We start from the raw sequence: 9,716 nt of genomic DNA, 5'->3' as shown, positions 1-9,716 counted from the left end.
TGGACAGGTTAATTAAGTGTACGTGAGATGTTTGTACTCTTTCCTCTTTCTTTGTAATTCACTTTTATTGCTCTTTTCCTCTTCCTCTTTGAATCAGTCTGTTACTTTTTCGTTCTTCCTCTTTAATTCACTCCACTGTTGTTTTCTGTTCCTCATTTATTCACTTTTTCCTCTTCCTCTTTAATTCTTTCTATTCCTTTTTCTCTGTAATTCTTTTTTTTGTTGTTGTTGTTGTTGTTTTCCTTCTGGTTATCTCTTCTGCTGCTCTTTCCTCTTCTCTTTCATGCATTTCTTTCCTCTTTCCTCCTTTAATTTGTTCTATTGCCTTTTCTCTTTCTCTGTAACTCACTTTATTGCTCTTCCTCTTCCTCTTTGAATCGTTATACTTCTCTCTTTCCTCTTTAACTCACTATTGGGCTTTCCTCCTCTTTCTTCTCTCACTTATTCAATCTCTCAGTCACTCATTCCAAATCACATTCACTCAGTCAATCAATCTCTCCCTGACTCACTCACATTTACTCACTCACTAAATTCCTCACTCAGTCCCTCAGTCACTCACTCAGCCCTCTCTCACTCACTATAACTCAATCACAGGTAGGTCGACGTCTTACCTGGCCAGACACAGACCTTCCCTCCCCTAATTAGCAGCGAGGCTCACCTGTGTTGACTCGCCTGGCTAATGAGAACTATTATTGCATCTCATGGGTGCACCGCGTCTCCTAATGATCATTATTCTTCCCTCTCTAACGAGGATCATGTGCCTTACCGTTTACCAAGGGCGTGAGAGGAAGGGAAGATGGGGAGGCAAAAGGGTGAGGGAGAATGGGTTATTTTGGAAGGGGAGAGGGGAAGGAGAAGAGGAAGGGGGACAGGGAAAGAGGTATGCTGGTAGTGGAGGGCAGAACGAGGAAGGGGAAGGGGAATGAAGGGAGGGAAAAAGGGGTATCTTGAAGGGTGAGAGTAAAAGGGAAGGGGGATGATGGGAAAGATAGAAAAGGGGAGTAAAGAGAGGAGGGAAGGAAAGGGTAAGGAAGGGAAGGGAAAAGGGAAAAAAGGGAAGGGAAATATCTTAAAGAGGAAAGGAAAGCGACAAGAAGAGGAAACTGATGGGATAGGGAGAAGTGAGGAGAAAAAGAAGAAGAGGGATATGCGGGGAAAAGAAGAAAGGAAAGGGTAGTAGAAAAGGGTGAGGCAGTGGAAGAGAGAAGAGGAAGAAAGAGAAGAAGAGTCGGAAGAGAGGAAATGGAAAAGAGAAGAAAGGAAGGAAAGGAGACCAGTGGGAGTTTACAGGTGGCCAAGAGGAGGAGGAGGGATCAAGGTGGGCTGCTCAGGTGCGCCAGGTAACAAACAGGTAAGGGATCCGCGCCCCCCCCCTCCCCCCTCCCCCCCAGCACCACCTGACACTCCCTCCTCGTTACCTGGTTTTCACGTTGTTTTGTTCTGGAAATTGGAATTGATTTTTGTTTCTTTTATGTTTTGTTTTGTTTTGTTTTGTATTTGTGTTTGTCGACGTATGTTTTTTTTTTTTTTTGTTTTTTTGTTTGTTTGAGTTTGTTAGCATATATTATTTTTTTTGTGTTTTGTTAGTGTGTGTGTGTGTGTGTGTGTGTGTGTGTGTGTGTGTGTGTGTGTGTGTGTGTGTGTTCGTTTGTTTGTTGGATGGAGGACGTTTGGAAAGGCCTTTTTTGAACCCTGCAGTGGACTAGGAATTGATAACGATGATGATATGTTTTGCTTTTGTTCCGAGAGCCTCAAAGCATTTAACCACCACCACCACCACCCTTCTCACCTCATCGTGGTCTTAAAGCGGTGAACACGATGAAACACGTCCTGCACTGTCCGGCGGGGCGTGGGAAAGTCAATTAGGCATCAGGTGACAGGCGGGTTTATGTTACCAGGAGGAGGAGGAGGAGGAGGAGGAGGGGGGGAGAGAGGGTGGGAATGTTTGGTCTCTTTCTCTCACTCCTCCTTCACGCCTCTCCACCTCCTTCACCTCCTCCTCCTCCTTCTCTTTCTCTTTCTCGTTTCCTTCCTCCTCCTCCTCGTTATCATCATCATCATTATCATCCTTACCACAGACTAACCACATCTTCTCACCCTATTTTCTCTCCCTCTCTCCTTCCTTCTCCTCCCTGTGTCTCCCTCCACCTCCTTCCAGCGACCTTCGACTCCCTCCCTTCCCCTTTCTTCTCCTCCCTGTTCCTTTTTTCTCCCTTTCTCCCTTTTTAGACAGTTTTCTTCTCTTTATCCTCCCTTTTTTTCGACCTTTATCACCCTTTTTTCTTCTTTACTCCTTCTTTACCTTCCACTCTCTCCCTTCCCCTTTCTCCTTCCTCCCCGTTCTTTCTTTCTCCCTTCCTCCCTTTTTAGACAGTCTTTTCTTTATCCTCCCTTTTTTTCGACGTCTATCACCTTTTTTTTTCTTCTATTCCTCTTCTCCCTTTCTCACACCCTTTTTCATACTCTAACCTGCCTCCTGTCTCTATCTCTCTCTCTGCTTCACCCTCCCTTCTTTCACACTTATATCCTCCCTTCACCTTCCTTCTTCCCTTCAACTCCCTTCCATTCCCTTCCCTTACCATCCCTCTCTCCATTCTTCTCTTTCTTCCTGTAAAACCTCTTCCACCTTTCCTTCCATTTAACCTTATTTTTCTTCTTCTCTCCACCCTTCTCAAACACTCCTCCACTTACCCCTCTTTCCCTCACCAAGCCCTTCCTTACCTCCTTCTTCTCCTCCCCTCTCCACCTCCTCCCTCCTCCTCCTCTCAGCCTCCTTCTCGCCTCCGCCAGGTAACCTCCCCTGACTACTGCTAATTACGGGTTTACAGGTTAATGAATGACTCGTGACCTGGACCTTGGCAGCGTTAATGGGAAGTTGCCCCTCGCCTCATGTAACCTTCCCCCTTACCCCTCCCCTCTCCCCCTAGTCTCCTCTCTCCCCTCTTTACCTCGGTGACTCCTTTTCCTTACCTACTTGTTAGACTTCCTCCTCCTCCTCCTCCTCCTCCTTCTTCTTCTTCTTCTCCTCCTGCTCTTTTTTTCTTATTTCGTCACTCCTCTCTTGTTTCCTTCTTTGTTCTCCCTGTCTCTCTTTCTGTATGTCCTTCTTTGTTTCTGTATTTTTCTATTTCTTGCTCTTTTTCCTATTCCTTCACTTTCCTCTCTTTTGGTTGTCGTTTTATTCCTTTTCTTCTTTCTTATCTTTGTCTCATTTTCTTTGTCTGTCTTTGTTGCTGTGTCTCTCTTTCTTTCTCTCCTCTCCCTTCTTCTTCCTCTTCCTCTGTTGTCACCTTTCTTTTCTCTGTTTCTTTTCCTATATGTTCATCTATTTATCTCTTTCTCTCTCTCTTCTCCCTTCTTCTTCCTCTTCCTCTTCCTCCCCTGCCAGATTTGTCCTTCTTAGTGCCTATCAACCTCCTGCTGTCACGTCTCCTCTTCCTCCTCCTCTTCTTCTTCCTCCTCTTCCTCTTTCTTATTCCGTATTCTTAGCTCCCTGTCACTTACCGTCTTCCTTCCCTCCCATTTCACTTTTTTGCCTCCCTCAAGTTTCCCCTCCCTCTTTTTTTTCCCTTCCTTCCTCTCCCTCCCTCCCTGTCACGCTGCCTTTTCCGTCTCCTTCCCCTGTCACACCTTGCATTTTTGGTTCCCTTGTTACTTCCTTCCTTCCTTCCGTCCTTGTCTTTTAACTTTTCTTGCCTCCTACATTCTTTCCTTCCTCTTGTATATATTTTTTTTGTTCTGGTTCAACCCTTCCTTCCTGTCTTTCTGCTCACTGCTCTTTCCCTGCTGCTGGTGGTGTGGTGTTTCTCTGCTTAAAATCCTTGCATCTTTTCTGTTTTCTCTTACCTCCCTGCTTTTAACTCTTTCTCTGACCCAGCATTCTTTTTTTCTTTTCTTTTTCTTTTTTTATCTCCTTCTCTGCTATTTCCCTGCTGGTGGTGTGGTGTTTCTCTGCTTAAAATCCTTGTTATCCTTTCTTTTTTTACCTACCTGCTTTTATCCTTTTCTCTAACCCTGTCTTCTCTTTTTTTCTTTTTTTCTCTCCCTCTCTGCTATTTTCTCGCTAGTGTTGTTTCTCTGCTTAAAATCCTTGTTATCTTATTTTTTTCTTTTTTTACTTCCCTGCTTCTACCCTTTTCCCTAACCCTGTATTCCATTTTTCTCTCTTCTCTTTTTTTCCTCTTAAAGTCGTTCTAATTTGGGGTCTTGTTTTAAGCGTTCTATGACCCTGTAATTTCTGTCCCCTGTCGCCTATACCCTGTTTTCACCACGTCCAGTCTCTCCTCTTTCTCCTCTCTTTCTCCTCTTCCTCTTACTCCTTATTTCACAACCTCAACCCTTTCAGACTCTTCTTTTTCTCCCATTTTTTGCCTTTTCTTCCTCTTCTTTTTGATATCCTTTCCTACCCTCCTCTCCACTCTTACCATATCTCTTTCTCCTCTTTATCTTCTCCTCTTCCTCCTCTTCCTCTTGCACCCTCTTTTAGAACCTCAACCTTTTCAGACTCTTCCTTTTCTACCACCTTTTGCCTTTTTCTCCTCCTCTTCTTGGTGTTCCTCTCCTAACCTCCTTACCACACCTCCTCTTCCTCCTCTTTTTCTCCTCTTCCTCCTCTTCCTCTTACACCCTCTTTTAGAACCTCAACCTTTTCAGACTCTTCCTTTTCTTCCACCTTTTGCCTTTTCCACCTCTTCTTCTTCTTGGTGTTCCTCTCCTAACCTCCTTACCACACCTCCTTCTCTTCCTCCTCTTTTTCTCCTCTTCCTTCTCTTCCTCTTGCACCCTCTTTTACAACCTCAACCTTTTCAAACTCTTCCTTTTCTTCCACCTTTTGCCTTTTCCTCCTCTTCTTCTTCTTGGTGTTCCTCTTCTAACATCCTTACCACACCTCCTCTTCCTCCTCTTTTTCTCCTCTTCCTTCTCTTCCTCTTGCACCCTCTTTTATAACCTCAACCTTTTCAGACTCTTCCTTTTCTTCCACCTTTTGCCTTTTCCTCCTCTTCTTCTTGGTGTTCCTCTTCTAACCTCCTTACCACACCTCCTTCTCTTCCTCCTCTTCCTTCTTTTAGATTTTTCCTCCTTCTTTTCTTATTTATATCCTTTGCTTACCCTCCTTGCCACTCTTACCACACCTCCTCCTCCTCCTCCTCCTCCTCCTCCTCCTCCTCCTTCTTCGGCATCGTCTCTGCTTTCTCAGACTTAGTATCCTTCGATCCTTGTCACTTTCGCTCTTTTTCCTCATGTCCTACACGCCCTGATGCCCCCCACCCCCCTGTCCTTCCGTCCTTACCTCCCGTGCTTCTGGTCAGGGAGGGGCGGCAGGGGGGGGGGCAAGGGGGGCGTTGTGGCTCATGCAGCAAAGTTTCGTGTCCCTGAAGGCGCCTGACTGTTGTGGCCAAGTGCTTTCTGCTTTTTTTGCTTCTCCTGTCCTCATTTTCCTCCTCCTCCTCCTCCTGCTCCTTCTCCTGTTCCTGCTGTTTCTTCTCCTGCTTCCTTCCTTGCTTCCTTCGTTCCGCCCTTCCCTGGCTCTCCTGCAGGCCTGTCATGTCTCCCTCCCCGCGGAGTGTCTGCGGGAAGGATGCGTTCGGGGCCTCGAGGCGACGGGAGGAACAAAGGAGAACGGGAAACTTGGTCAGACGGGCGGGAAGACTTGCTCGTGTTTGACCTTCCGTGGCGGCACCGGCGGGAGGAGGAGAAGGAGGAAGAGGAGGAGAGAAAAATGTCCTTGATGTTAGCCAGATTTTGTTGAGGAAAGGAAGTTGATATTGTATTACGAAGATTGCCTAGTAGTAGTAGTAGTAGTAGTAGTAGTGGTGGTGGTGGTGGTGGTGATGGTAGTAGTAGTAGGAAGAGGAGGAGGAGGAACAGTTGCATTAGCAGGAGTCAGAAGCAGGAATTGGAGGAGGAAGGAAAGATAATTAAGAAGAGGGAAGGAACAACAGGAGGAAGGGAAAGGGGAAGATGATGAAGGAGAAGGTAAGAGAAGACAGTGAATAAACAGAGAAGGATAAACAAAAATAGAGACAGATAAAGAGGTAGATAGATAGATAAACAGAGAGGAGCAGGGTAAAGAAGGAAGAAGAGAAATAAAAAGAACAAGAAAGGAAAATGGGAACGAAAAATCAACAAGAAAAAGAAGGATGAGCGGTTGGTTACGGTGAATAAACAGAAAAGGATAAATAAAAAGAGACATAAAGAGGTAGATAGATAGATAGATAAACAGAGAGGAGCAGAAGGAGGAAGAAGAGAAATAAAAAAAACAAGAAAGGGAAATGGGAACGAAAAATCAACGAGAAAAAGAAGGATGAGTGGTTGGTTACGAAAGCCGAGAGGGAGGGAGAAAAATAAGAGAGCAGAAAAAATAAAATCTGTTCTCGACGCTGAGCCACAAACAAATCATCAACATTTATACCTGCAGCAACGGGGCCACTATTTTTTCCCCTTTTTCCTTTGCCTTTTTTTTTTTTCTTTAGCGAAGGAGGCAGCTCAAGGGCCCCCGAAGAGTATAGAACCCGGAGGCGAGGCTGAAGTGAAGCGTAACGTGAAGCAGGATTGGCTGGGGGTTCAATAGGGTTCTGAAGCTTCAAATTTTGGGTACTTCGAAGCTTCAGAAAGTCGGTTCGAAACGGGGTAGAGGTTCATGGGGGCTGATCACTGAAACGGAGTTGAGTTAGGGTTATATAGAATTCAAATTAGGCTTCATCTTCTGGTTTTGGGTGTTTCGAAGCTTCATAAACTAGCTTCGAATCGGGGGAAAGCTTCACGAGGCCGATTATTTTTACCGCACAAAAATGAAGCGGGGTTTATGATCAGGTTTGGGGTATTTCGAAGCTTCAAAAACTGACTTGAAAACGGGAGAGAAGGTTCGAATCGGAGGGTGGTGGATCGAAACGGGGAATGAGTGGTTCAAAACGGAGATGGTGGTTTGAATCGGGGGAAGGTGAGGCTAAAATTTGGGGTGTTTATTCAGGATGATGGAAGAGGTTCGAACCGGCGTCTGAAGGTTGAGTCAGGGGGGGGTGAGGAGTTGGGGGTTCACGGGGACGGTTACTGAGTGCCACACACACACACAACTTCCCGTCTGACTCCTGATGCCCCGCGGGAAGGAAAGAGAGAAAAAACACAAAAAACAAAAGGGGAAAAATGCCGAAGGATTGTTTTCTCCGGGGAAATAATGTGAAAGGACTCAGTTTCCAAAAGCTATTACACGGCAGGAAAAGTTTACAGGCTTGAGAAGGGCGGAGGAAAGGGGGGAGGGAGAAAGGGTGGGGGGGTGGAAAGGGGCTGGAGAGAAAAGGCGGGAACAAATCGGGCGAGGAAACGGGCTGAAGGGAAGGAGAGGGGAAAAAGGGAGGAAAGGGGCTGGAGAGAAGAGGCGGGAACAGACCGGGCGAGGAAACGGGCTGAAGGGAAGGAGAGGGGAGGGAAGGAAGGGGCTGGAGAGGGGAGTGAAGGGGAAGAGGCAGGAGATGGAAGGGGTGAAGGGAAGGGGAATGAGTGAGGGGGAAGGGAGGAAACGGGACAGAGAAAATAGGTTGAAGGGAGGGAAAGGGGCAAGGAAAAGGGAGAAGGGAGCAAACGGGGAGGAGAAAATGGCCTGAAGGGAGAGGGAGGGAGAAGGTAAGGGGTGTTGGGTGAAGGGATCAAATGGGCTGGAAGGAAGGTAAGGGAAGGGTGAACGTTTAAGGGTGAAGGATAGTATGGTAGGGTGATATTGATACAGGCAGGGTAAAGGGTGAAGATGGGTGAGGCAGGGTGACGTTGATGAGTAAGGGAGAGAACGGATGAATGATGAAAAATAAGGAATGGTGAGAAAGAAGAATGGAAGGAAAAGGGAGAAGCGTGAAGGGTGGGAAGGGTAGGGCAGGTAGAGGAGACTTAAGGGAGCAGGGTGACAGGGAGAAAGAATGACATGTAGCGGCAGGGAGGAAGGGAGAAGGGGAGGAAAGGGCGAGGGAGTAGCTTTTAGAGGGGAGAAGGAATGTATATTTGAGGGTAGCAAAGATGGTAGGCCTAGAAGAGAAGGAAGAGAAAGGAAAGAAGAAAAATGATGGAGAAACAAAAAAAATAGGTAAAAATGTGACGAAAAGGAAGGAGGAAAGAAAAAAAATAGAGAACCGGAAAGAAGAAAAGGAAAGTATAAATGAGTACAAGAAGAGAAAGAGAAGGAAAAGAAAGGAAAAAAAATAAAAGGAAGAGAAGTAGTAAAAAGATAAAAGAAAACCAATATATACACAGAAAAAGAAGAAAGAGAAGAAAAAAGGAATCAAAGACAATGAAAGAAGAAAAACGCGAATAAAAAAAAAAAAAAGAATGCCCAAGAAAGTAAAGGTATGAGTTTGGCGTAAGAAAGAACGAATAAAATTGGGGGGGGGGGGTAATAATAAATAAACACCAACACACACACACACACACACACACACACACACACACACACACACACACACACACACGTACACGACCAAACAAAGAAGACTTAAGAAATCAATGGAGAAGGCTAGAACCGATAGTCATACACTCAATTATTCAACGAAGGACGAAGTAAGAACGCAGAGAGAGAGAGAGAGAGAGAGAGAGAGAGAGAGAACCACGAAATACGTATTTGTAAGCCATGTAAAAAGTTAAAGGAAAAGAGAGAGATAAAAAAAAAAGGAGAGAAGAGGAAGAGAAACGGAGTAGCCATCAGAGAGAGAGGCAGAGAGAGAGAGAGAGAGTGGGGAGGTAGGATTAAGCGTGCTCTGGTCTCATAAACAGCGTCGGTGGTGGGCCTGCAAACCTTGGCCGTTCATTTGGGCCGCGCGTTAAGTTGGCGTAAGGGAGGTGCGGGAAGGTAGCGTGCGGGGGAGGAGTTACCGGCCCGCCCTCCCGCCTGTCTTCTTACCCGGCCTGCTTACCTTGCCTCCTCCTGTATACGCTCCCTGCTTCTGTTCATTCTTCTCTTCCCCTGCTTCTCCCGCATCTAACTTTCCCTAGCTGCCCACCTCCGCCTCCTCAAACTATTTTTCATTTAAGTGTTTCTGCTTTTAAATATTTCTTTTATCGAGTTTATGTTATTTTTCTTTCTTTTTCTCTCCTTCCCTCTTCCGCCTTTCATCCTAGTGTTACCTGTTTACTTATTCCTATTCCTATTCCTTCTTATTCTATTGCTCCTCCTCCTCTTTCTGCTGCTCCTCGTCGCCTCGTCCTCCTCTGCATAAGTCTCCTCCCACCTTCCTCCTCCTTTTCATTTATTTCCTCTTACCCCGATGTCTCTTCCTCCTGTTCCTATACTTGTTGATTACCCTTGCTCCCTTCGTTCTACTCTTCCTCTTCCTTTTCCTTCCTCCTTCTCCTCCTCCTCCTCCTCCTTTTCTTTCTCCTTCAACACCTCTTCATCCTCCTCCTCCTCATTCTTTCACTTATCCTCGGCTTTTACCTCAAGTTTGATGTGAAAGTCGAACCCCCCGGCCCCCCCCCCCTCTCTCTCTCTCTCTCTCTCTCTCTCTCTCTCTCTCTCCCGCCTTCGTCAGGTCGCTTTTCCTCCCCTCAGTTCTTTTTTTTCTATTTCTCTTTCCTTTTTCTCTCCTGGTTGACTCTTTCATGTCCGTGTTAGCTTTTCTCCTCTCTTGTTATGTGTTCCCTCCTCTCTCCTCCTCCTCCTCTCTCTCTTTCTTCCTCGGTTTTGTTTTCTTTTTTTTCTCTCTCTTGTATCTTCTTTCCTTCCCTTCTTTCTTTCT

General features: G+C 45.9%; 1 long non-coding RNA gene across 1 annotated transcript; it reads right to left on the bottom strand.

Annotated features, from left to right (window-relative positions):
* Window positions 1-1,994: 1,994 nt before the first annotated feature.
* LOC127006860 (uncharacterized) lies at window positions 1,995-7,219 on the bottom strand. Its single transcript, XR_007759790.1, has 2 exons — window positions 4,829-7,219; window positions 1,995-4,672 (listed from the first exon to the last, which is right to left on the bottom strand). It is a non-coding gene; the product is annotated as an uncharacterized LOC127006860 (long non-coding RNA).
* Window positions 7,220-9,716: the final 2,497 nt, after the last annotated feature.

Source organism: Eriocheir sinensis, chromosome 33 (genome assembly GCF_024679095.1).
Source record: "Eriocheir sinensis breed Jianghai 21 chromosome 33, ASM2467909v1, whole genome shotgun sequence".
NCBI lineage: Eukaryota > Metazoa > Arthropoda > Malacostraca > Decapoda > Varunidae > Eriocheir > Eriocheir sinensis.
The sequence above is the reverse complement of the archived record's forward strand: the minus strand, read 5'-3'. Positions and strand labels throughout refer to the sequence as shown.